This window comes from Accipiter gentilis, chromosome 5 (genome assembly GCF_929443795.1).
Source record: "Accipiter gentilis chromosome 5, bAccGen1.1, whole genome shotgun sequence".
Classification (NCBI taxonomy): Eukaryota; Metazoa; Chordata; class Aves; order Accipitriformes; family Accipitridae; genus Astur; species Astur gentilis.
The window spans coordinates 4,501,185-4,523,807 of NC_064884.1; the positions used below are offsets into that span (position 1 = coordinate 4,501,185).

A 22,623-nucleotide genomic window follows, 5' to 3' on the forward strand; every position below is an offset into this window, starting at 1 on the left:
CCATTATTTCCATGTCTTCTTTGTCGGCCAGAGGTTTTACACCATGGAAATGGTTTTCCAGCCCAAATCCCTCCGTCCTCGATCTGCAAAGCTTCCGGGTGCACCAGGAATCACCTAGTTTAATGCAATGGGAAAAATCCATCCCGTTTCGGTTTGCCTGGTTACAAACTGGGACAGGTGCAGGGATGGGGTCGGAGGATGCGGACCCAAGAAAGCAAAGCAAAGGCGTCGAGAGGATCCGATTACCCCTCTAAAAATACCTCTGGGAGGGTGGTGGTGGTAAACAAGAACTATTTAAATCCCTGGTCCACTTTCTGTGATGGAAATACATGAGGTTAATAGTTCTCCCCGACTTCTTGGAGGACGCGTATGTCCGAGAAGTGCTAAGTTGCTCTTTTCTGAAGAGAATTTCCTAAGAAAAGAAAGTTAAAATAATAGGAGAGGGTTTGTAATGGCTGCGGTGAGGATACAGCTCTCTCTCGCAGGAACTCACTTAGGATTATCTTTCTCTTGCTGGTGGCGGAAATCAATTTTAATCGTCCTGACGGGAAATGAGGATGTAAGACTTCAAACAGTGCAAATCCTACGACGTTTAAAAAATAATAAAATGGGATATGAAGTCGCTTTTAAAATGAATTAAAAAAAAAAAAAAAAAAAAAATCCCATCCCAGCAAGAGGAGATGTCTCTAAAAGCCCCAAAGGCCCCCCATTGGTGGGAGGTGGAGGAGTGAAGGCATTTCCCGTGGTGGGTTGAGTCCGACCCCAACTGAGAAACACTTGGAGAAGGTGGATGGAGGAAGATGGGGTGTCTCTGTCATCACCTGTTATGGTTCCAAATGCTCCGAAGGGCGAGGAAGTTAGTCATTTTTTGGTTTTGGTGACTTGTTATGCTAAATGCCTAAATTTTAATTCCGTCCAGTAAATTTGTACATCAGTACAAATAAGCCTTTTTGATGCTTGGCTCTGAAGTTAAAGGAACTACAGAGTCATTTCCCTAAAAAAAAAAAAGCTACAAAAAAAGGTCCTATTTATAAAAGGTCCTGGGGATGCTTAAATGTCATCGTGCCCACACGGGGTGACATTTCCCCATGGGGTCAACACCCTTGGATGATACTGGAACAAAATCTGATCCAGCCATGGAGAGGAAGGAGGAGAGCAATCACCTGAGAGACTTAAATAGGGTTGTAGAGCTGTCCCTGGGTGCTGCAAGGGATGGACCAGAGGCAAAGCTAAAGGAAGGAGGCAAAGAACCAATGGAAAATGGATATAACAAGGTTGAGGGGAAAAAGAAAGGCAAGAACAGGGTCTGGGGAGATGCTAAGAATTAAAATTTGCTTTTATAATGGCATTCCCAGAGGCGCTAAAGCCCACGGTGAGATGTTTTTCCAAGAAACTTCTATTTCCCATACGTTTCTCCAAGAAATGCTATTTGCCATCTATCTTATCCTTAAAAGAGTATCAATGTGGGGCCTCCTCGTGTCATCGCTTCTGGAAACCTCTTGTCTTTACCTGTGTCAACCACTTCCTCCTTCCAACCTGAGTTTTTAGGCGAGAAACCAAGGAGTCATCGATAATTAAACCCTCGACACTTCACTTTAAGTGGCTCATCATCATTAGTTCTTTTGGTATTCCTCGTAATGGCATTAATCACCGGCCGCTCATTAGACTTTAATGTGCCCATAATATGTTCATCTGTAGTAATTCAATCGCAATTGAGCGGTCGATAATGTCTCCTTATTGGAAAGGGTTGGGCGATGGCAAAGTCCATCCATGGTGGGATGTTGGGTGACTGTGAGCAACCAACATCTGCTGAAATGGCCGGAATTTGTTGCTGCGGTCCCCAAGACTTTCAGGCAGGGTTTTTTTTGGCAGCCAGACCTGTTTGCAGTTTTAATTATGGTTTTATCCTCGGCTCCTTGCAACACCTTTGCTCTCGCCCTTTTTCATTTGACATATATCGATTTTTTTCCCCTGTTCCCCAGGCAGCAGCTTGGAAATGATGCAGCTGTTGTTGTTGTTGTTGTTTTTTTTTTTAAAAAAAAATTAATTTCCTTCCTTATGTTTGTGTGGTGGCGGGGAAATTAGTCATGGTGGGAACTGGCTGGGCCTGGAGTAGCAAGGTCAAAGCGCTGCGTGGCCCCTGAGAGCTTCCTTCAAAAGCCACAGTGTTGCCCTTAAGATCTCCTCTCCCTGAGTCCTGAGCATGTGGGATGTGGCTTTTACATCCCAAAATTAAATTTTGGATTTTCACACACCTCAGGGTCATTGGTAAAAAGGATGTTCTCGTGTATCCAGCCATCACAGCGCTCAGACTACTCATGGCTTCATCCTACCACGTGCGGACACCCCAAGGATGGAGATCACCCACCTCTCGGGGACTTCCCTGGGCTTCACTGACCTCCCCGGCCAGGTGTCTCTCCTCACCTCCAACCTAATTTTTGAATTGCTGGTGGATGGCAAAAAAAATCGGAGATGAGTCCTTTCTGCTGCGTTGTGACTTTGTGATCCTTCCAAAGCCATACACCGGTTGCCCCATGTTCTCCAAGGGCACCATTTTATTTCAGCCCTGAGGTTTTCGTCGCGGACCTGGGGAGCTTTGCATCCCAAAAGATGCATAAAACTTCTTTTGTTTTCCTTTGCGTGTGGAGGAGATATTAGGTAGTGTTTTGGTTTTCTCAGGTCCATCAGCAAGTCTCTGAGATAACTCCAGCAGCTAAGGGTATGAACCATGTAGATGGTATTTAAGATTCTTTTGGATAACCTGTGCAAAAAAAAAAAAAAAAAAAAATTAAAAGGTGGCTAATCAAATGGCTTTGAGGGCGGTAAAAAGCAGAACTCAATCCCTCTAAACTTTCCTAGATGTCATTTCAGGAGAGATCAAAGATGACACTAACCTAAGGAAGGAAAGCTACTCAAAATTCAAAGTTTATAGTCCATCTGTCTCTTTGCTTCAGGGAGCTGGTATTAAATTTATTGCTAAATAAAACAAATAAGCCTAGGAAAAAGTCGGCGTCGAAATCTGCATACTCGTAAGAGAATTAACAGAGCTCTCTTGTTATGATGGCTGCTTCTCAATTTGCATCTTTAAAGAGTTGTGACCATCTCTCCGCTTCTCCCTTCGCCGGCTCCTCTGAAGCCGGGCCGGTGCCGGCGGTTGGCGCCGCGTTTGCATCGCTTGGTGAAGAGATGCTGTGGATGAAGGTTGAACTCCCATCGTGGACTGAACCGAAACGAGGAAGGGGAAGGGATGCTGAAGCCCAGCCAAGGCGAAGAAATATCTCAGGTGGAGCCAAAATTTAAAACGGCAGGGTTCAGCATCTCCACGTTGCTTTTGCTGGCTGACTGGTACCCAACCACCACAGATATCCAAGTGAAAAATAAGTTGGGGGGATTTATTGTTTTACCTGGCTTATCCCATTAATCAACCCCAGTTGTTTGTTTTTTTTTTTTAATGGGATTTGTACAAGGTGTAGTTTTATGATTATTTAGATTTTCTTATCCCCCCCCCCGGTGCATATTCCTCCAACCCACTCCTATCTCAACTGGCTGATACTGCCTCCGGAATACAGACTCCAAATCTTGTCCAAGTGCTGGAGGTAAGTCACTTTAAACATCCAGATCCTCCTTTCTTTTTTTTTTTTTAATCCTGGAAATGCTTGGGAAAGGATCAGTCAGTTGGATGCTCGCAGTAACTTTGCATGGGAGAGCCTGAAGGAGCAGCAAGAACTGGCTGCGGACTTATTACTCCTTGAAATTAAACATTTAAAAAGAGTAAGTTGGCAGCGGGGATATTCTAATCAAAATATATATAACCTGCCATTTATCCAGCATATTTCCTCCGGAAGGACCCCAAAGTGCTTTCCCGGCTCCATGAGCCATCATTAACCCCTGCTCCGCCAGTGCGGGGAGGGGAGAAATCCCATTTTTTCAGGTATTGTCCCACTTGCTCCCGGCTGCTTGGTAGAGGCAATGACCGGGAAAAATCCTTTCTTTTGGCTTTAGTTTTCTTCATTGTCGATCCATCAATCCCGCACAAGAAATAAGCTTTAATCTTATTTAATCTCGCATGGGGAAACCTCCGGGAATATCGAGCCATCCCAGCATCGATCACTTATTCTTAATACATCCTCCTTGTGCCTATGGATTATCAATAAAGCCTTTAATTATATTCTCCGGTGTATTCATCTATCAGTAGTTGTCAAATCGGCGTAGCGTTACGTGTCTGAGACTATTTAAAATGCACGGTGGCTTCAAAAATAATGCTGTCGCCTCGGTGCCGTAAATCTTTTTTGGGTTTACTCTCTTATTATTCCCAGGAAAATCATGTGCAGAGGGAAAAATAAACATATTTAAGAAGAGGAGCCGTCCTGTGGGTATCCTAAGTACCACAAGCTGAGGGAAATCAGCTTTAATAGAAATCCTCCATGAGCTAAATAGTTAAAAGTTGGGGAATCCCTTAACTTCAGCCTGGATTTGGTGCAAGCATCACTGGGTTCGGACAGACAACTGTCCTTGTGTCTGGTCCCAGGTTAATTATGTGACTTTTAAGGCAGTGTTGGATGGCACGGATTTTTCTCCTCTCTTCTTGAAACTCGTAACTGGAGAGGGTTTTGAAAGGTGTGGGAAAATATCTGTATCCTGAGCGTCTTCTAAAAATCCAACACGAATTTTAATGGGTAATTTGGATTAAGCATCGTCCCCCGATCGCAGCGTGGTGCCCGAGCCGGAGGGACGAAGGGCTGGTGGGTACCACCACCCTCTGATCCAAAACAAGTCCTAAATTTTCTTTAGGGATCCCTTTTTAGCGTCCTTTAACTGCCGAGGGGGTCGGACATCCTCCCAGGCAGTGAGCTTGCAATTTGGAGGGGATATCTTACCTCTCCAACCCACTGCAGTGCTTTAAGCTGGGCTCAGCCGCAAAGCTCAGACTTAGGAGCCCAGCCCTGTCTGTGGCTGCGTCCTAAAACCTCATCTTGTTTTTAACATCTATCTTTTAATAATTTACTCAGCTTCGCTCTTATGTATTTTTCAGAGTATCCCGTCGCAGTTTTCTTAGAGAAATCCGACACGAGCAATAATGCAATCTTGGAAAGAGAATTAAATTATTTATGGAGGAGCAGTCAAATGACGGAGACTAAACCGCTATATTTTATGTAATTTGTTTTCTCCTGAAGCCCGTTATGTAAAAATGTAAATATTGCTGGTTATATATGTCGCCGCTCTTGCCAAATGTTTAATATTTTAGCAAACTTGCTCTGAGTGCTCGTTGCTTTTGAGAAGGAACCGTCCGTGTGCTCTTGAATAGGCACCAATTAGTTCATGGTAATTATAAATTTATGACACTGATTTGAGTGCGCAAAACCCCATCCCTCTGAGATGCCCGCACCCCAGCTTGGGGGCGGGTAAACGGCACAACCCCCCAAATTTGGGGGACTCCTGGATGAAGGGGGCTCAATTTCAGGGAGGTTTTCCAGCAGACAGCGCTCCGGCTTGGGATAGGGATGTGGAATAAGGTGTTCGATCGAGGCTTTTGTGGTTTTGGGGGGTTTGGACATCTCTCCCGGCTGGACACCACCTGCATCCCTGGGCTGGATGGTGGTCCAGGGTGGGGAGAAGGGGGTCGGTACCTGCCAGAGCCCCCGTGGGAGTCAGGCTCTGCATCCCGTCAGGAATGCTGCTGAGCATTGCCGGTCCTGCCGATCTGGGGGCTCGGGGCTGGCGGGATGAGATCTGAGCAAAAAAAAAAAAAGATCATCCAGGGGTGACCTGTTACAGCAGAGAGATGCTTCTCTGGGGGACAAAACCCCAAGATTAAGTGCAGAAGGCTTTTCATTTACCGCCCCCAAAAATACAGCAAGACCCCACGGCCAGATGTTGAAGCGGAGCCGATTCAACCGGGAAATCAGGCCCCCTGTTTTTTTAACCAGCTATGAGAATTAGCCTCTGGAAAAAAACTCTCCAGGCAAGGAGCAGCTTTTGCGTTTGTGGAGGAAAAAATCCAGGCCTGGCTACTTTTCCTGGAGGATTTCCTGGAGTTTCCTGGAGGAAACTTCCACAAGTTTCTAAAACCAGCGGAGGAATCGCTTCGGCGATAGGTAACCAAAATTAGAGAAGAGGGATGGGATGCTCGAGGAGCAAACACGGGATGCTCGCTGCTGCTGATGCCAGAAGAAAGAGCCCTGCAACAGGAGAACCCTAAAATAATGAGCACTTGGACATTTTTGGTGATGATGGGGCTTAAAATATGCCCTCTTTTCATCTCTGTTTTTCAACACGAGATGCCGAGCGCGGACGATCCCGCGGTCCTTTGATCCCAAGATGAGGGAGTTTCCATTCTCCTCCCATTCGAATTCTCCAGCTTCTGAAAAAACCCAAATATTTTTTGCCCGGCATCCCCAGCTGGCTGAAACAACCGGCGACAGCTTTATGGCTCCTCGTCTTCGCTTGCTCCCGTGGAATAGTAATGAGGTGCGGGGAGGGCGGGGGGGAACGTCCCGTCGGCTGATTTACAAGGCAAGAAATTCCTATAAATCATTGCCCCAACCTCTCCAAAGGATCAGGGGGATGCTCTGAGTTCCCGCTGGTTGTCCCAGTGACATGATGCAGCGATGCGTTTTTTTTTGGGGGGGGGGATGCATCCCAACCACCCGCTGCATCCCTCCGTTATTATATCAATGGAGCCCGAGCGCGAACCATCGATTTTTGGTTGCTCTCCAATGGCCAACCCAAAGGAGGTCACCCAATTTTAGAGGCTGCTCTCAAGTAGGAGGCACAAATATTTCCCAGATGGTTTCTTTTTTGTTTTTTTTTTTTTTTTTTGCAGGGGGGATAAGCTGGAAGGAGGGATTTAAAAGTGGGGGGTTGCAAGAGGTCGCTCGCCCTGGGAAACTCAAGAGGGAAAATTAAGGTGGTTTGGGTTCCTAGCCTTAAATTTAAGCTCGTTTTTCCACCCTTCCCGTCACACCCCTGACCTTACGGCCATCCCTTACACATCATTTATCGCCGCTGGCTCGTACATCCCGCTGTAACTCTTCGGAGCCGATTTTAAACCCATCCCAAAAGAATTCCGGGGGCTATTTCGACCGATTCCATCTCTCATCCAGTATGCCTTAGGAAATGGGCAAAAATTCAGCGTTTCTCCCCAAACCTGGTTTTGACAGCCTTTTATCAGGGAAGGGGATGGAAAATGGGGAGAAACCAAATCATGGCCGGGCTGATCCAGAAAAATCTGTCCCTGTGGGTTTTTTTGCAATAAAACATGGGAAAATTTGGCAGCAGGACCCAGTGCTCCCAAGTGCACCCAGTGCATCCAGCACTCCCAGCGGAAGCGAATCCAGTGGAACCTCATCTCCAGGGAGAAGGGAGGGAGGGGTTAATGTCTCATGCTGCCCCAAATTTTTTTTTGGGGGCCTCTGTCAGATATATTGCCCCCCCCCCCCCAATTAATAATAATTAATAGATGCTCCCAAAATTGGAGCGTTTTGCCTTGAGGGATGATCCTGCAGGAAGGGCCTGGGGTGGGAAGCGTCCCGGGGGGTAGGGATTTTTTGGGGTGCTGGGGGGGGGGCACCCTGGGGGATTTTGTGGGTGGGGGGGGGGGTGAGGTCAAAGGCCACTGGGTTTGGGTCTGAATGTGTCTGGGGGCGGGGGCAAATTGTTTGGGGGGGCAAATGTGGCTGGGGGAGGCAAATGTGTTTGTTTGGGGGGGCAAATATGGTTGGTGGGGCAGACGCTGCTGGGGGGGGCGAATGTGTTTGGGGGGGCAAATGTGTTTGGGGGGGGCAAATGTGTTTGGGGGGGACAAATGTGTTTGGGGGGGGGCAAATGTGTTTGGGGGGGGCAAATGTGTTTTCGGGGCAAATGCAGCCGGGGGAGGGGTCTGAGTGATGCCCTGGGGAGGACCCAGATGCTGGGGTGGGTGGGGGGGGGTCAGTTTGGGGGTGCGGGGAGGGGGGGGCAGGCCCGCGCGGGGGGCGGCGGGGGGGGGGGGGGGTCGTGTGCGTGAGAGAGGCGCCGGCCAGCAGGGGGGCGCCCGGCAGCGTGGAGGCGGGGGGGGGCGTGGCCAGAGAGGGGGCGTGGCCTCGGGCGCGGCGGCGGGGGGGCGTGTCGGCGTCGGAGGGGGTGGGGCGTGGCGTAGCGGCGGCGTGGCGGGCGGGTTGCCGGGGGGGGGGGGGGGGAGGAGGGAGGAGGAGGAGGAGAGGAGCGGAGGGGGGCGTTGTCCCGGCGGCGGGGCGGGGCGGGGCGGGGCGTGTCGACGGCGGCGCGGCGGGGGCCGGGGCGGGCGGGCGGGCGGCGAGCGGCGGCCGCGCTGTCAGGCCGGTGTCGGTGTGATGAAGATTGGCGGGCAGGTAGGCTGTCACTCACCGGCGGGCCGCCGCGCGGGGGGCGGGCGGAGCCGCGCCGAGCGCCGCGGACAAAGCGGCCCGGGCGGCGGGGGCACGTGTGGCGGCGGCGGCGGCGGCGGCGGCGGAGGCGGAGGGGACATCCCCCCCCCCCCCACCCCCCCCTTCAACCACCCCCCTCCCGCGCCTTCCATCCCCTCCGGTGCGGGAAGTAACTTGCCGTTCTGCACCGCCTCCCCTCCCGGTGCGGGGCCGGGGGTTTGGGGGGTGGGGGGGGGGGGAGCGCGGGCCTCGGTTGCAGCGGATGGCGGCGGCGGCGGCGGCGGCGGGGGGGGGGGTGGTGTGTGTGTGTGTGGTGTCCGTGTGTCCGTCCGTCCCCGGTGTCCGGTGTCCCCCCCCCCCCCCCCATCCCTCCCGGGCTGACCTCCAGCCGGTTGCGGTTTGCTCCCGCCGTTGCGGCTCTCTGCGGTGCCCCCCCCCCCCCCCCCCAAAAAAAAAAACAACCCCGACGGGTTGGGGGGTTTTGGGGGGCGGGGGGGGGGGGGGGGGCAGACCCTCGACCGGTCGCAATGACCCTCCCCCCTCCCCCCAGCCGTTTGCAGCCCCCCCCCCCCACCCCCCCCGGTTGCAATCCCCCCCCCCCCCACCCCACGCCAGAAAGTTACCCCCGTGCAAACGGTGCTGGGGAGGGAGGAGGGGGGGGGGGGGGGGCACATTTTCCTCACCCTCCCCAGCTTTGCAAAGCACCCCCTTTACCTCGGGGTGCCCCCCCCCCTTTTCCTCCAGCATCCCCAGGGCACCCACTGGTGGGGTGGGGGGGGTCACCGTACCGCCTTGCAGGGCCCCACGTGGGCTCGACGCCAGCGCCCGAAACGCGGCCCTCGCCCGTGTGCCGCAACCCGCCGCTTCTCCCCGGGGAGAACCCCCGTACCCCCTTTCCTTCCCCCAGTGCACCCCCTCCCAGTTGTCCCAGTACACCCAGTTTCCCCCACCCCAACACACACACCCGGGATGGTTGCGTGGGATGTCGTGTGTGTGTGTGTGTGTGTCCCCCCCCCCACCCCCAACTCCGGTTCATCCCTCCCGCAAGGTTGGATAAACGCTAAAAAAATCCGTTTTCGGCACATAACGCGGGACGACGGGCGCTTTGGGGAAAAAAAAAAAAAAAAAAAAAAAAAAAAATCTAATTCTTTTGAATTTCTTTTCAATTTTTGGAGTGTAGTTACACCCGCAGGAAGGCGGCTCCGACGGCATCGTCGCGCGGCTCGGGAAGTTTTGCTGAAGGATCCGTGTCCCAGTTTTCCCCCCCCCCCCCCCCCGCCACCGCCGGCTTCATCCCGGTCCTCGCCGGGCGTCGAAGCTCAACTTGGCTCTTTGTTTGGGCTCTTCCCGGTTTTTTCTCACTCCCGAGGATCTTTTTTTCCCCACTATCTCGCCGCTCGCCGGGTAACGGGAAACCCTAAACCCGGCAGGATATTTTCAAACTCCCAGCCGGGGCGATTAGATTAAGGGAAAGGCGGGAGCGGGGGGATGGATTATTTTTGGCCGGGATGCTGGGGGCAGCTGTCTGCCAGGGAGAAGCAGAAAATAGGAGGGGAAAGGGTTGAATTTTGCTTTTTTTAGACTTATTTTACCTTTAAATCCTAAAAGGTTTGGGGAGCGGAGTGAGGAAAAACTGGCTGCGCGGCTCGGTAGACCCGGCTTCGGCGAAACTTTTGGGCGTCGCGCCTCCAAAAGTGCTGACTCGGCGTATTTGGCATCTTCCCGTCGTGGAAAAGGGGGTGATCCCTGCAAAAAATAAGCCCCCCGAAACCTTTGGGGTTTGATGTTTCGGGGGCTGTTTTCTGCGCGGGCAGAGAGAGGGTTTGGGGTGAATTAATGGGATTTGGGGTGATTTGCTTTAAAAAATAACACCTTTTGGGGGGGTTTAAGGCATGCAGAGCAGATGGGTCATGGGATCGGGATTCCCCCCTTTTTCTTTTTTTTTTTTTTTTTTTTTTTTTTCCCCTCCCTCCTATTTTATTTAACTCCCTGCGCCGAGATTCCTTCATTAGGGGCAAAAGTTAATTGCTCGAGGCTAATTACCAGCGAGGTTAATAGGGGAGCTGGTGACATCAGGAAAGGAAGGAGATGCTGTGCTCCCCGTCATCCCCAAATTGGGCTTTTTAAGGCAGTTGGCAGCCCCGGTCCCCCAAAACCAGCGCTGGGGGGGTCCCGTAACCCCTGGAATTTTAACGTGATATATATATATATATAACATTACAGATATAACATATTTTTTATATATGACATTAACCCACCCCCCCCCCCCCCCCCCCCGCTATCACAGGGTGGGGGAGAAAAGTGATGCTCAGCATCCCCACTGGGCTTGCAGGAACATTTTCCATTCTCCCTCCATTATTTTTGGGAGGGGGAAGTGAAGGAAATTGCCTTTTTTTTTTTAAAGGAATTGCCTTTTTTTTTTTAAAGGAATCGCCTTTTTTTTTAAGGAAATCGCCCTTTTTTAAGGAAATCGCCCTTTTTTAAGGAAATCTCCCCATTTTTTTAAGAAAATCTTTTTTTTAAAAGGAAATCTCCTTTATTTAAAGTAATCTCCCCTTTTTTAAGGAAATATCCCTCTTTTTAAGGAAATATCCCTCTTTTTAAGGAAATACCCCTTTTTCTAAAGAAATTGCCTTTTTTCTAAAGAAATTGCCTTTTTTCTAAGGAAATTGCCTTTTTTAAGGGAATTCCCCCTTTTTAAAGAAAATCTCCTTTTTTTAAGGAAATCTCTCTTTTTTTTTTTTTTGTTTGTTTGTTTTTTTTAAGTAAACACAGAATGTTGTGTTGGGAGAGGAGGGTTTTATCCCACTGGAGCATCAGGGAATAACCTCATTTCCCCGTTCATGGATAAAACAAGTCCCTGCAACGGGGCAGCTTTGGATTTCGGGTGATTTTTGTTTTTCCAGTGAACTTTGAAATTACTTTCTGGTTTTTTTCACGGTGATTGACAGCATCCGTAAGTCTCCGAGCAATAGTAGTTTGGTTTTTTTTTCTCCTCCAGGAAACTTAAATAGTTGCGCGGTCCCACCGGGAGGAGCATCCTTCACCCGTCCATCCTCATCCCCCGGGATGCAGGTGGCTGGACCGCGCCTCCGGGTACCGTCCGCATCCCGGTGCCACCGCGCCATCAGGTTTGAGATGCGTGATAGATACCCAGGGATGTTTCTTGAGGACATGGAGAAAAATAACCCAGGGTGCCGGGACGCCCCTAGTTTTGACTAATTTATTTTCCTGGGAACTGCTCTGGCTTAAAATAATTAGTAAAATTGGTGCCAGCGGTGGGATGGAGTGGCTGAGAGTCGATTGGCGGGGGTGCCCATCGCAAGTGTGGCACAAAAGCAGGCAGGGATGCAACGATGAGGATTTTAAACCCCTGCTATAATGGGAAATATTCATGTAAAATACTAAAATGAGAGTTTTAGGATGCTGAGCTCCCTTTCCCCCGGCTCTGGATGAAACCCTGTCTTCGACGCCTTGCTTTTTTCCTCGCAGAAATACCAAATTTGGACATCGAGCCGCGTTTCCTAAAGTCGAGAGGAAACTTCTGCCGTGATTGGCGATAAATTAGGGGAGATTTGACATCCCTGACCCCGGTGGGAAAGCTGGACTAAGCATCAGTATCTTCTTTTTTTTAGGTCTTGGGTACCCCCAGATGCATCTCAGCATCGCATCCCCAATTTTTCTCCATCCTTATATTACTCTGGGGTGTGGAAAGCTGCTTTTTTGGGGTGTTAGCGGGATAATTTGCTGGATCCAGACAACTCCCGGTTAAATTTAATATCCCCCACACTGTCGAATAACTCGATTCCCAAATAATCTTCGCCACCACCAAAGAGGGTGTTAACAAATGCCCTCAAATTAGCAAAAAAAAAAAAAAAAAAATCATTTCCCAGCATCGTTAGTGGGGTCGTTAAGTTGCCGGCTCAACATAATAATCTGGAGGGATGGGAATTAATCCTGGATTAAATTTAGACCCGGTTTTGTCCCCGCCTCCAGCCTTGCCAGGACCAAGGTGATGCTCCAGGTAATCCCTATGGGAAAACCAGCGATCCCGGTGGGATGGAGCCGCAGTCCCGGTGAGATGAGGTCGCCTTTGCCCAGCTGTGATTTGCAGCTGTATAAATAAGACGAGAATTTGGCCTTGGCTCTTCCTGCCCCCCTTCCTCGCCTGATTTTTTTTTTTTTTTTTTTTTTTTTTTTGGCTTTCCCTCTTTTGAAAGGGAAAATAACCCCCCGTTAGTCCACGCCTCAATTTAAATTAGTGTTGGTTAAATATTCGTGAGCTTCTGGCGTATTATTTGGGATTTTTTTTTCTCTTTTTTGAAGAGGCCAAAAAGGCTTTTTTTTGTTTGTTTGTTTGTTTTTGGGGGGGTCAGCGCTGCTCTAGCAGGATGCTCTTTGCGGCTAACGAGATGCAGATGCTCTGAGGGACCGATGCTGGAGGAGCGAGGGGTGAGATGGGAAGGAGGGCTTGGGAAGAGGTTGAGGCTTATCTAAAACTCTAGTTTAGGGGCTGTTTCAACTAGAAATAATTTTCCGTGACCCTCAAAGTTTTATTGAATTTTTAATTTTTTTTTTTAAATTTTTTATTTTATTTTTCACTTTAGTTTTTATTTTAATCTTATTTTATTTTAGTGTTTATTTTCATAGACTGATAGAATCATAGGATCATTTAGGTTGGAAAAAACCTTTAAGATCATGGAGTCCAACTGTCAAGTGCACCACTGAACCATGTCCCTAAGTGCCATGTCTACACATTTATTTTTTACTATTTTTTAATTTTATTTTTCTTTTTAGTTTTCTTTATATAATTTTTATTCTATTTTTTATTTTCTTTTTTCGTATTGAGTTTTATTTTCCATTCTGGGCTTCAGCCATCTTTCAGCATCCCGTGCTACATGACCTGTCCCATCCCACATGCACCAAAGAAAATCCAGGCAGGAAGATCCCAAATATCCAGGTAGCCCCATCAAAAGGCCATAAAAATTCAAGTTAGGGATGCAGTACCGCTGATGCTCCCCCCAAAAATCCAGATTATTTTGGTGCAGGTGGAGGAGAGTTTTGCAAGCTGCCATGAAATCCTACTTGGGTGGATAAAAAAAAGAAAGCCCCAATAATGTTCTATACAGAGCTTTCAACTTTAATAAGGTGTTGCAAAAACTATGAAAAAAGTTATAACCAAAACCACATTTTTTTTTGCTTGGTTCTCCCTTTCCCCGGCCGCGACGGCTCGCTTTCTCCTGTCGATAAATCCCATAAAGGCAATTAAAAAACCCCCAAAAATCCCAATTTCAGGCAGTTTTGAGAGGTTCCTATTTTATTTTGCCCTGATTTTATATTTTTTTAAGGATGTGTTGGCAAACTGGATTTGGACCATGAAAATCCCGTCGCCCCCCGTCAGCCAGACGACCAGTAGCGGCGGCGGCGGAGGTGCCCGAGAGTTGCTGCCCCCGCGCTCAGAATTGGGCTTTGAATGTGGTTTAGAGCTTGAACCTCCCCGGAATTTTTCCTTAAGGGGAAAAGCTGGGTTTTTTTCCCCTTCTTCCCCCCCCTCCTTCCCCCTCTTTATTCCCCTTTCCCACCTTTTCCCCCACCTTTTCCCCCACCTTTTCCCCCACCTTTTCCCCCACCTTTTCCCCCACCTTTTCCCCCACCTTTTCCTTTCTTTTCCCCCACCTTTTCCTTTCTTTTCCTTTCTTTTCCTTTCTTTTCCTTTCTTTTCCTTTCTTTTCCTTTCTTTTCCTTTCTTTTCCTTTCTTTTCCTTTCTTTTCCTTTCTTTTCCTTTCTTTTCCTTTCTTTTCCTTTCTTTTCCTTTCTTTTCCTTTCTTTTCCTTTCTTTTCTTTTCCTTTCTTCTTTTCCTTTCTTAACTTTTTCCCTTTTTTCGTCTCCCCCCCCTTTTTTGTCTTTTTTTTTCTTTCTTTCTCTTTTTTTGCCTTTTTCTGTCACCCTTTTTTTTCTTTTTGGCTTTTTTTTCTTTTTCTCCCCCCCCCCCCCTTTTTTTTCTTCTTTTTTTTTATTCTTTTGGTTTTGCTTTTTTCTTTTATTTTTTTCTTTTTTCCTTTTTTTTTTTTTCTCCTTTTTTTTTCCCGGCAGCCCAGTTCAGGCAGCAAAGCCGACACACCTCCTGAAAGGGGTTCTCATCCCCCTCCCATGCTGCGAGCGATGCCGAAATAACACCACCAGGCATGCAGCGAGTCAAAACTTTTCCAAATATTTTAAAAAAAACCCAGAATGTTTAATTTTGGCGGTTTCATTTCATATTATCTGATCAGCGGCGTGTTATTCCTTGGATTATTTGGCGGAGGCAGGACTAGGCTTTTACAGATATATCACTTCTAGGTACAGCGGAAGGCACTTTATAGCTTTATAAAGCCCTTAAAATGTTTTTTTAAATACTACTTGAAGCTTCTAAGGCAAGTTTTAGAATAGCAATTACAAGCTCCCTTATCCCCGAGCAAATTCCCACTGCGATGGTGGATGTAAACCACTTTAGACATTTTTAATGCTCCCAAGCAATAAATTTAAAAGGGAATTTATTGTTCCAAGCCGCTAATTTCTCCATCCGAATGCCACTGCCTGTTGCCAGTGGTGATGCCGGTGGCGATGCTGGGATGCAGTTTGGTGATTTTGGTGCCTATCCCAGAAAAAAAGGCTTTTACCTGCTTGATTTTCTGATTTTTTCCCCGTTTTCTCTTTCTTCCCCTATTTTCCAGCATCTTTCCACCGCCTCTTTCCAAGGGGAAGACCCCTGGCGAGTGAGGTCGATGAGCCGAACCCTCTCTGGGTCTTACATTTTATTAGCCCCTTGATCAGCTCGTAATAAATAATTATAAATAATTGGCTCAGAGATGGCGGGTGGGGTCTTCCCTCCGGATCATCCTGCATCCCATGCTCTCCATCCAGCCTCTCGCATCCTGCATCCTCTCCCTGACCACTTGAAATGAAATTATTAAAAACCCCTCAGAATCTGGATTCTGAGGACATTAACTTTGCTGGAGGAGTTAAAAAAATAAAAAAATAATTTTTAATTATTATTTATTATCGCAATCCCAAGAAAATCCCATTTATATAAAGTGCCCAGAAAGGTCTTTTAATGCATTTACGTGCAGAAATTGGTTTCTTTATATCTCGGTGCCAGATCCAACATCTCTTAACTCTGGCAATTAATTAATTGCCATAAAAAAAAAATTAAGTGGGGCATTTTGTCAGGCATTGATACACTGCGGCCACCCCTTTGTTTCTGGATTGCGTTTTAACCTTTAAAAATAGCATTTTAAATGCATTTTGAAGTCATTTGCTCAATGGAAATGGTCCTTTTGGCAAATATTTAGCCCGCGGACACTATTTGGCTTTAAGGAAATCACTCTATAAATTGGGGTACTTTGTCAGCGTGATGGCAAAGAGCAAAATAATAATAAAATAAACAATAATATCAGAAACAATAACATTAATAATATAATTATTTGTAAATAAACAGGAAATACTAATTAATTAAATAAAAAAAAGTAAATAATGAATGGTATCAGTGGCGCGTAAGAAGATGGGTAAAATAACCCAGGATTAAGAGACAGATTTGTAGGCAGAATCTTAATTGAATTTAATCTCAAATTTTAGTCCTGGCTTTATTTCCCAAGGTCAGGCTGGAGCATCCCCCTCCCTGGATTTAAACAGAGCGGGTGGGTTTTAAAGCTGATGGTGAATAATGGGATGGGGAGCCTGCTTGCTTTGCACTCTTAAATAGATAAATTTGAGGAAAATACATTTTTTTTTCCCCCCCCAATATTCCAATATGCGCGACTTCCCTCCCCATCCGTTGCTTTTCCAGGGATAGGGGCGAGGAAATCCTTGGATCGTGGCCGCCTTCCCTTCTCCCCTTCGTTAGCGGGATCGTTTGCAGCCCGGTCCCGCTGGATTTGGGGTTCTGCTTGCTCCCCGGGGCGCTGGAGGAAGCTTCATCTGATAACGGCGATGCTAGTAATGAGCCAATAATTAAAACCCCTATCAGCGCCGGCAAGCCAGCCCCACCGCGGCTCTCCCCACCTTTGCGCCTCGCGCCGGGGATGCCGGTGGGATTTGAGGGATGCTGGCGCGCTTTTAGGGATGCTCATGCGGTTTGGGGTTGATGGTGCAGTTTTGGGGTTGCTTGGTGCCGTTTTAGGGATGCTGGTGGAATTCTTAAGGCTGCTGGTGCAGTTTTAGGGATGCTGGTCCAGTTCTAGGGATGCTGATGCGATTTTGGGGTTGATGGTGCAATTTTAGTGATGCTCATGCAACATTAGGGATGCCGGTGCAATTTTGGTGATGGCTGGTGCTCTTTTACTGATGCTCATGTGATTTTTAGGGATGCTGGTGCAACTTCAGTGATGCTTGTCCACTTACAGTGACGCTGGTGCAATTTCCGTGATGCTGGTACAGTTTTAGGGATGCTGATGCAATTCTTAAAGCTGCTGGTGCAGTTTTAGGGTTGCTTACGCAATTTTGGGGTTGATAGTGCAGTTTTAGGGATGCTGGACCTATTTTAGGGATGCTGGTGCAATTTTGGGGTTGGTGTTGCAGTTCTAGCGATGCTGCTGCAGCTTTAGGGATGCTGGTCCAATTTTAGGGATGCTGGTGCTCTTTTAGGGATGCTCCTCCACTTATAGTGATGGTCGTCCAATTTTAGGGATGCTGGTGCGCTTTTAGGGATGCTGGCGCAGTTTTAGGGATGCTTATGCAACGTTAGTGATGCTCGTGAAATTTTGGTGGTGCTCATCTAATTCTAGTGATACTGGTGCAGTTTGAACGATGCTTGTAGGTTTTTAGTGATGCTCTTCCAGCTTTTGGGTGTGACTCACCCCAAACCAGTCCGCATCGCGGGCATATTCCCAATTCCCGCTATTTTCCTCCGTGCAGACCTGCCCCCCACCCCCGCCCAAACCCCCGCCGTCGCACCCACTGCTGTTTATTGAGTTGCCTTGCGCTCTTTTTGAGCATTTCAGTGTTTTCTCCTCATCCTGGGAGCCACCTCTCACTGTCGGGGAGCTTTTCCCTCTATTTAACGTAACCTTTTCCATTTTAATCCCTCTTTATGCCACGCTAAATCATTCCTCCTTACCTAAACAACCTCCAAAAACATAGGGTTTTTTTTTCCCTCTTCCTGCCTTTCTAAAATTAACATCCCAGACAGCGTAGCTGAAGGACCCGGTGAGAATATTTATGCTAAAAACACCAAATAAAACAATTTAGTAGCATCTTTAATAGCAGAGCACCTGGAAGGTGGCCAAGGTTATTTCAAGGCATAGACATCGGGGGGTTTTATTTTCCCTGCAACCATTTATGTTGGGATTTGGCTCGACGGGGGGAAGCCAGAGAAATTCCCGGTGCTGTTATCCCTGCGGGAATTACCAGGAGCTTTTTCACCCCGAATTAATTGCGCTCAGAGAGGGGCTCGGTGCACAAGTGCTCTTGCACTCCTGTGATGAGTTGGGAAGGGCTCAGGCGTTTTAGTTGGTTGTCGTCCCCCCCCCCCCGCCCCCAGCTTCTTTAACGGTTAATCGCCAGGTCGTGATGGAGGCCGGCACCAAAACCGGCTGAAATTCACCCAAATTGGCATCCTGGCCTCCGGCTCGGTTGCGCTGAGCGTAAATCTGGGGAAACCCCCCGCAGGTGGGATTTGCAAAAAAAGCCCCCTGACAAATGCTCTTTTCCCATCCGATGCCATCGCTGCCAACGCTGCTGGGAAGGGGGGGGGGGGGCGGTGACGACGACGACGACGACGACGACACGACGATGATGAAGACACGACACCCCTGGCCCCGCTCCAGCGCCTGGCCGGGGCACGCAGCACCCTTCGGCCAACCAGACAGAATTCAACCCTTTGTTTCCTGTTCGCCGGCTCGACTTCGGGAGGCCGGAGCCCTCAACAAGCCCCTCTTTGTGCTAATTTAATTAATCGCTGGGGCTGAGGGCAGCGGGGATGAGACGCGCCGGCTATAAATACCTGCTTTTTTTTTTTTTTTTTTTTTTTGGGGGGGGGGATACGGTGGCGTTTAGCCCGGCGGCGATTGAACCTCAATTTAATTAGATTTGATTTAATTCTAATTGACTTATAATAAAAACCTATTGATTGATTGATTTATTGTAGAAGATCATGGGTTGATTGATTTATAATAGAAAATTATCAATGGGTTGATTTATAATAGGAAATTACCAAGCAGGAGTGCGGAGCGTGCGTCTTCCCCGTTGTGGCTTTGGGGGAGGGAAAATTGTTGTTGCATCCTCCGCAAGCAAACGGCGAGCGGGTAATCGACCCACTCGGATACTCGTAAATAAAAATAACTTTTCCAATGTGAGTTAAACAGCCCAGCACGCTGTACGGTGGTGATTTCTGGGGGAAAACACCCTTCGGATACACGTGCGTGCTCGTGCGTGCTCCCGGTGCGCTTCCCAACGAGCATTCAAGCGCGCAAGCGTTGCAGATGCTCGGATTCCTGGAAGAATCTTTGCCCTGGTGCTGGTTCTTTTGGTTATGACACGAATTTCCAACTTTTCATCCCATTTGCAAGCGACGAAAGTAAATAACGCAGAGGCGAGTTCCCTAAAGCTGCAGAAACAGAGTGAAAAATAACTTTGAGACTTGCTGCCGAGCGACTTTTAGCGGCAAAAAGTGATGTTTATCTTCCATGAGAGATGCGATCGATTTTTCCAGCTGATAAATGATAGGTTTCGATTGAGAGACTGGGCTATTCTAGCAAAATTCTTTAAATTTATAATGTGATATATATATAGTATGAAATTATTTGAATGTACAGTAATAATAAGCATAATGATAATATGGCTGCAAGGATGGGGATAATCCTAAATCAGAGATTTTTGGCCCCAAACAGCAAAAATACCTGTTGGGCTTGTCGCAGGCAGTAATAAGACAAAAAGAGCATCGAAGAATAATGTTCCCCCAAATTTTTGCTATTTTGGGACATGGAGCCATCACATCATCACCGCTGCTTTGGGTAGGAAAACCCCGAGCGTGTGGTCGGTGGGGACCAATCCTGCCTGGAGAGTGATGCCTTTTATTTATTTATTTTTTTAATTTCTGTGGGAAAACTCCCCAAAGAGGGGGTAAAAGTCGCCCAATCCCTCTGCGATCCCAAGCTCTGGATCTCAGCAGCACCTTTGAGTCCGCTGTACCTGTAATTAACCGGATTTCCAAATGTTTGCTGAAATCCAAAGTGCTTTTCGCCCTCGGCACGCTTTCATTCTCCTTCCTCTAAATAACCTAAAATAAGAAAAAATGAGTAATATCAGTTATTTGGCGTTCTGTTTTTATTTCCAGTCCCTTGAAGATGGAGGAGCGGTTGCGTGTTTATTTTAGGGATGCTGGGCCGATGTCACATGAAACCAAGGGAAATTGTTGGTGAAATGATACCTCCATCTTAAAATAGCTGCTTTACGGCACGGCCCTGCAATCTTTCGGCGAGGCTGGATCCTGCAACGCGAGCCCTGGCGGTCGTGTAGCGCAGCCGGTCCGGTGCATCCCTTGGTTATATCCCGGGTTTATTTAGACGAGTGGCCACTCGCTCCTCGTTTTGCTTTTGACGGGAGATGAAAACGGTTTGTGCCCACAATCCCAGTTGAGTTTTCCATATGGATAGCCTGAATCCTTGCGGGAAAAATCTGGGAATTGAGTGTATCCGTGCTTGGTGCTTATTTTTCCCGCTGTGCACAGCGAGCTGGAGCATCCCTGAGCATCCTTGGTCCGGCCCGGGATGATCCATCATCCCCGTCCTCCTCTGATCCCGAGTGGCTCCTCAACAGCAGCAGCATTTTTTAACAATGATCCCTCCCACCCTGGAATTTTCAGGGGGGAAAATGAGGATTTTCCCATAGGAAGAAGCTCTGGAGCCTCCGTGGGGGGGTGTTGGCACCATTGGAGAGGAGCCGTCCTGTAGCTGGAGGTGGGGATCACAGCCTGGTTTTTGGGACGCTGTCGGAGACGGCATCCGCGCAAACGCCTGCGCATTACCAGTATGATTCGGGGCATTAATAAAAACCACTGTTTTTTACTGTTTTTTTAGCTCCAGGGGGATGTAGCTTGACTGGAAATAGGGATTTTTCCCGTTGCATATTTTAGATTTTTAAAAGCGCTGATGACGTCCACCGGCTTGTCGCATCTGTATTTACACAACTTCATATAAATACTCCACATCCGCTTTTAATCCTAGTTTTCCTGGAATTAAGGGCTTTGCTCGTGCCCAAACTGTCCCAGGCAAAAGTTTTTCATGTCGGGGTTTTTTTTTTAATCTGAAGGGAAAATTTGGGGTGCTCCTCCTCCCCGTCCCTCTTTGCCGGGAATAGGGATATTTGTACGCTTGGTTTTTTTACCAGGGTAAGCAAAAATCCTGAAAGAATTACATTTTTACTGGGATGAAGCAGGGCTGGGGAAAAGGTTGGATGGGAGATACTGAAAATAGGGATTGGGAATCCTTGGGCGGTGTGGCCGTGGTACTGCTGGCTTGCTGGGGATGCTGGTGTGTTAGAGGTTTGGGTGGGTTTTTCCCCCGCAGTGTGGCAGGGGAAGTGTTGGAGTTTTCCTTCTCAAGGGGAAAAAAAAAAAAAAAAAAAAAAAAAAAAAGAAAATGGGAAGAAAGAAAAAAGAAGATAAAAAGAAAAAAGAAAATTGGAAAAAAGAAAATAGAAAGAAAAAATAGAAAAAACCCCAAAGGAAAAAAAATAATAAAAAAATAATAAAAAAAAAAAAGAAAAGAGAACACCTCCCAGCTTTGGGCACAGCCCCAGCAAGGTGTTTTCCAGCAGCACTTCCAGAGGCTGGACCAGCAGAAAGATGCCCAGCTCCCACGGGAAGCTGGTGGCTCTTCCCCCCTCGCCTCCTACCGGCATTATCCCTCCGTCCTCCTGCTTGCCTGCCACGTTCCTGGGTGGTGGAAGGATGCTCTTGCTCTTTCCGCTCACCTCCCAAAATATTGCAGCTCCGGAGGGCGGTGGGGGCTCGGGCAGAGCGCGCCCTGCTCTAAGCGTGATGGACGGCGCCGTAAGTGACCCCCGTATAGAGCAAACCCCCCTCGGTATTACATTATTCTATTAGAGTTTCAAAGCTGGTATTAAGTGGACATGATTTCTTCCCACGGACCATTAATTTTGGTTTATTGCTGGCCTGATGGCCATTACCCTTTTTTTTTTTTTTTTTTTTTTTTTTTTTTTTTTTTTTTCCCAGCCAGCGCCTTCCCCCATTAGGTTCGTACAATTAGCAAAATACGAGCTGTTAACGCGGCACGGGGGGATGCGGATGGGATTTGGGGATGCTCTGATGCCAGCGAGGCATCCCGGGAGCTGCCTGGGTACCCCTGCAAGGATGTGCATCGCATGCTCCTCGCAGGATTTTGGGGTGCAAAGCCACTGGCACCCCAAAAGGCCTGTGGACGAGGGATGGATTTAGCCGGCATCCTGAGCAGTGCTCTGCTCGCCCGTGGAGGGTTTAGGACCAAGGCAGGAGTGGATGTCACCTCCTTAGCATCTTTTTTTGTGTCACCCGCTGCTGGAGGTTTGCGGTGCTGCTCGCGACCCGGATTAGCAAAGATGCTCGTGGGGCACCCTAGCAAAAAAAGACCATGGGACGGTACCCAAATCAGCAAAGATCCTTGCGTGGCACCCAAATGAGCAAAGACGCTTGAAGGGCACCCAAAATAAAGACCCCAGCAAGGCACCCAGATCGGCAAAGGTCATTGCAGGGCACCCAAATCAGCAAAAACCTTGGCGCGGCACCTAAATTAGCAAAGACCATGGGATGGCACCCAGATGAGCAGAGATGCTCACAGGGCACCCAAATTAGCAAAGATCCTTATAGAGCACCTTAATTAGCAAAGACCGTGGGATGGTACCCAAATAGGCAAAGGTGTTCACAGGGCACCCAAATTAAAGACCCCAGCCCGGCACCCAAATTATCAAAGTCCCTGGTGTGGCACCCAAATTAGCGAAGACGGTGGGATGGTACCCAAATCAGCAAAGATGCTCACAGGGCACCCCAATTAAAGACCCCAGCAGGGCACCCAAATTAGGAAGGACCCTTGCAAGGCACCCAAATTCAAGACCTCAGCAGCTGCAATCTCACTTTTAGGATTAAAATTCTCCAAAGCCGTCCAAAAGGCTCCTCTCCGCAAGTGTAAAACATCCCGCGGTGCTGAGCTGGTCGCTCCTGTCTCATCCGAAAATGAATTTCTCGGCACGTTCAGTGCCCAAGGTCC

At 48.3% G+C, this 22,623-nt stretch overlaps 1 protein-coding gene across 2 annotated transcripts in view; it reads left to right on the plus strand.

Annotated features, from left to right (window-relative positions):
- The first annotated feature begins 8,262 nt into the window (after window positions 1–8,262).
- PKNOX2 (PBX/knotted 1 homeobox 2) overlaps window positions 8,263–22,623 on the plus strand; it is an 87,680-nt gene continuing 73,319 nt past the window's right edge. The window contains exon 1 of one of the 2 annotated variants that reach the window (XM_049800444.1): window positions 8,263–8,348. The gene's annotated coding sequence lies outside the window, so the exon portion shown is untranslated. The remainder of the gene's footprint in view (window positions 8,349–22,623) is intronic. The other variant, XM_049800443.1, reaches the window with a different exon arrangement.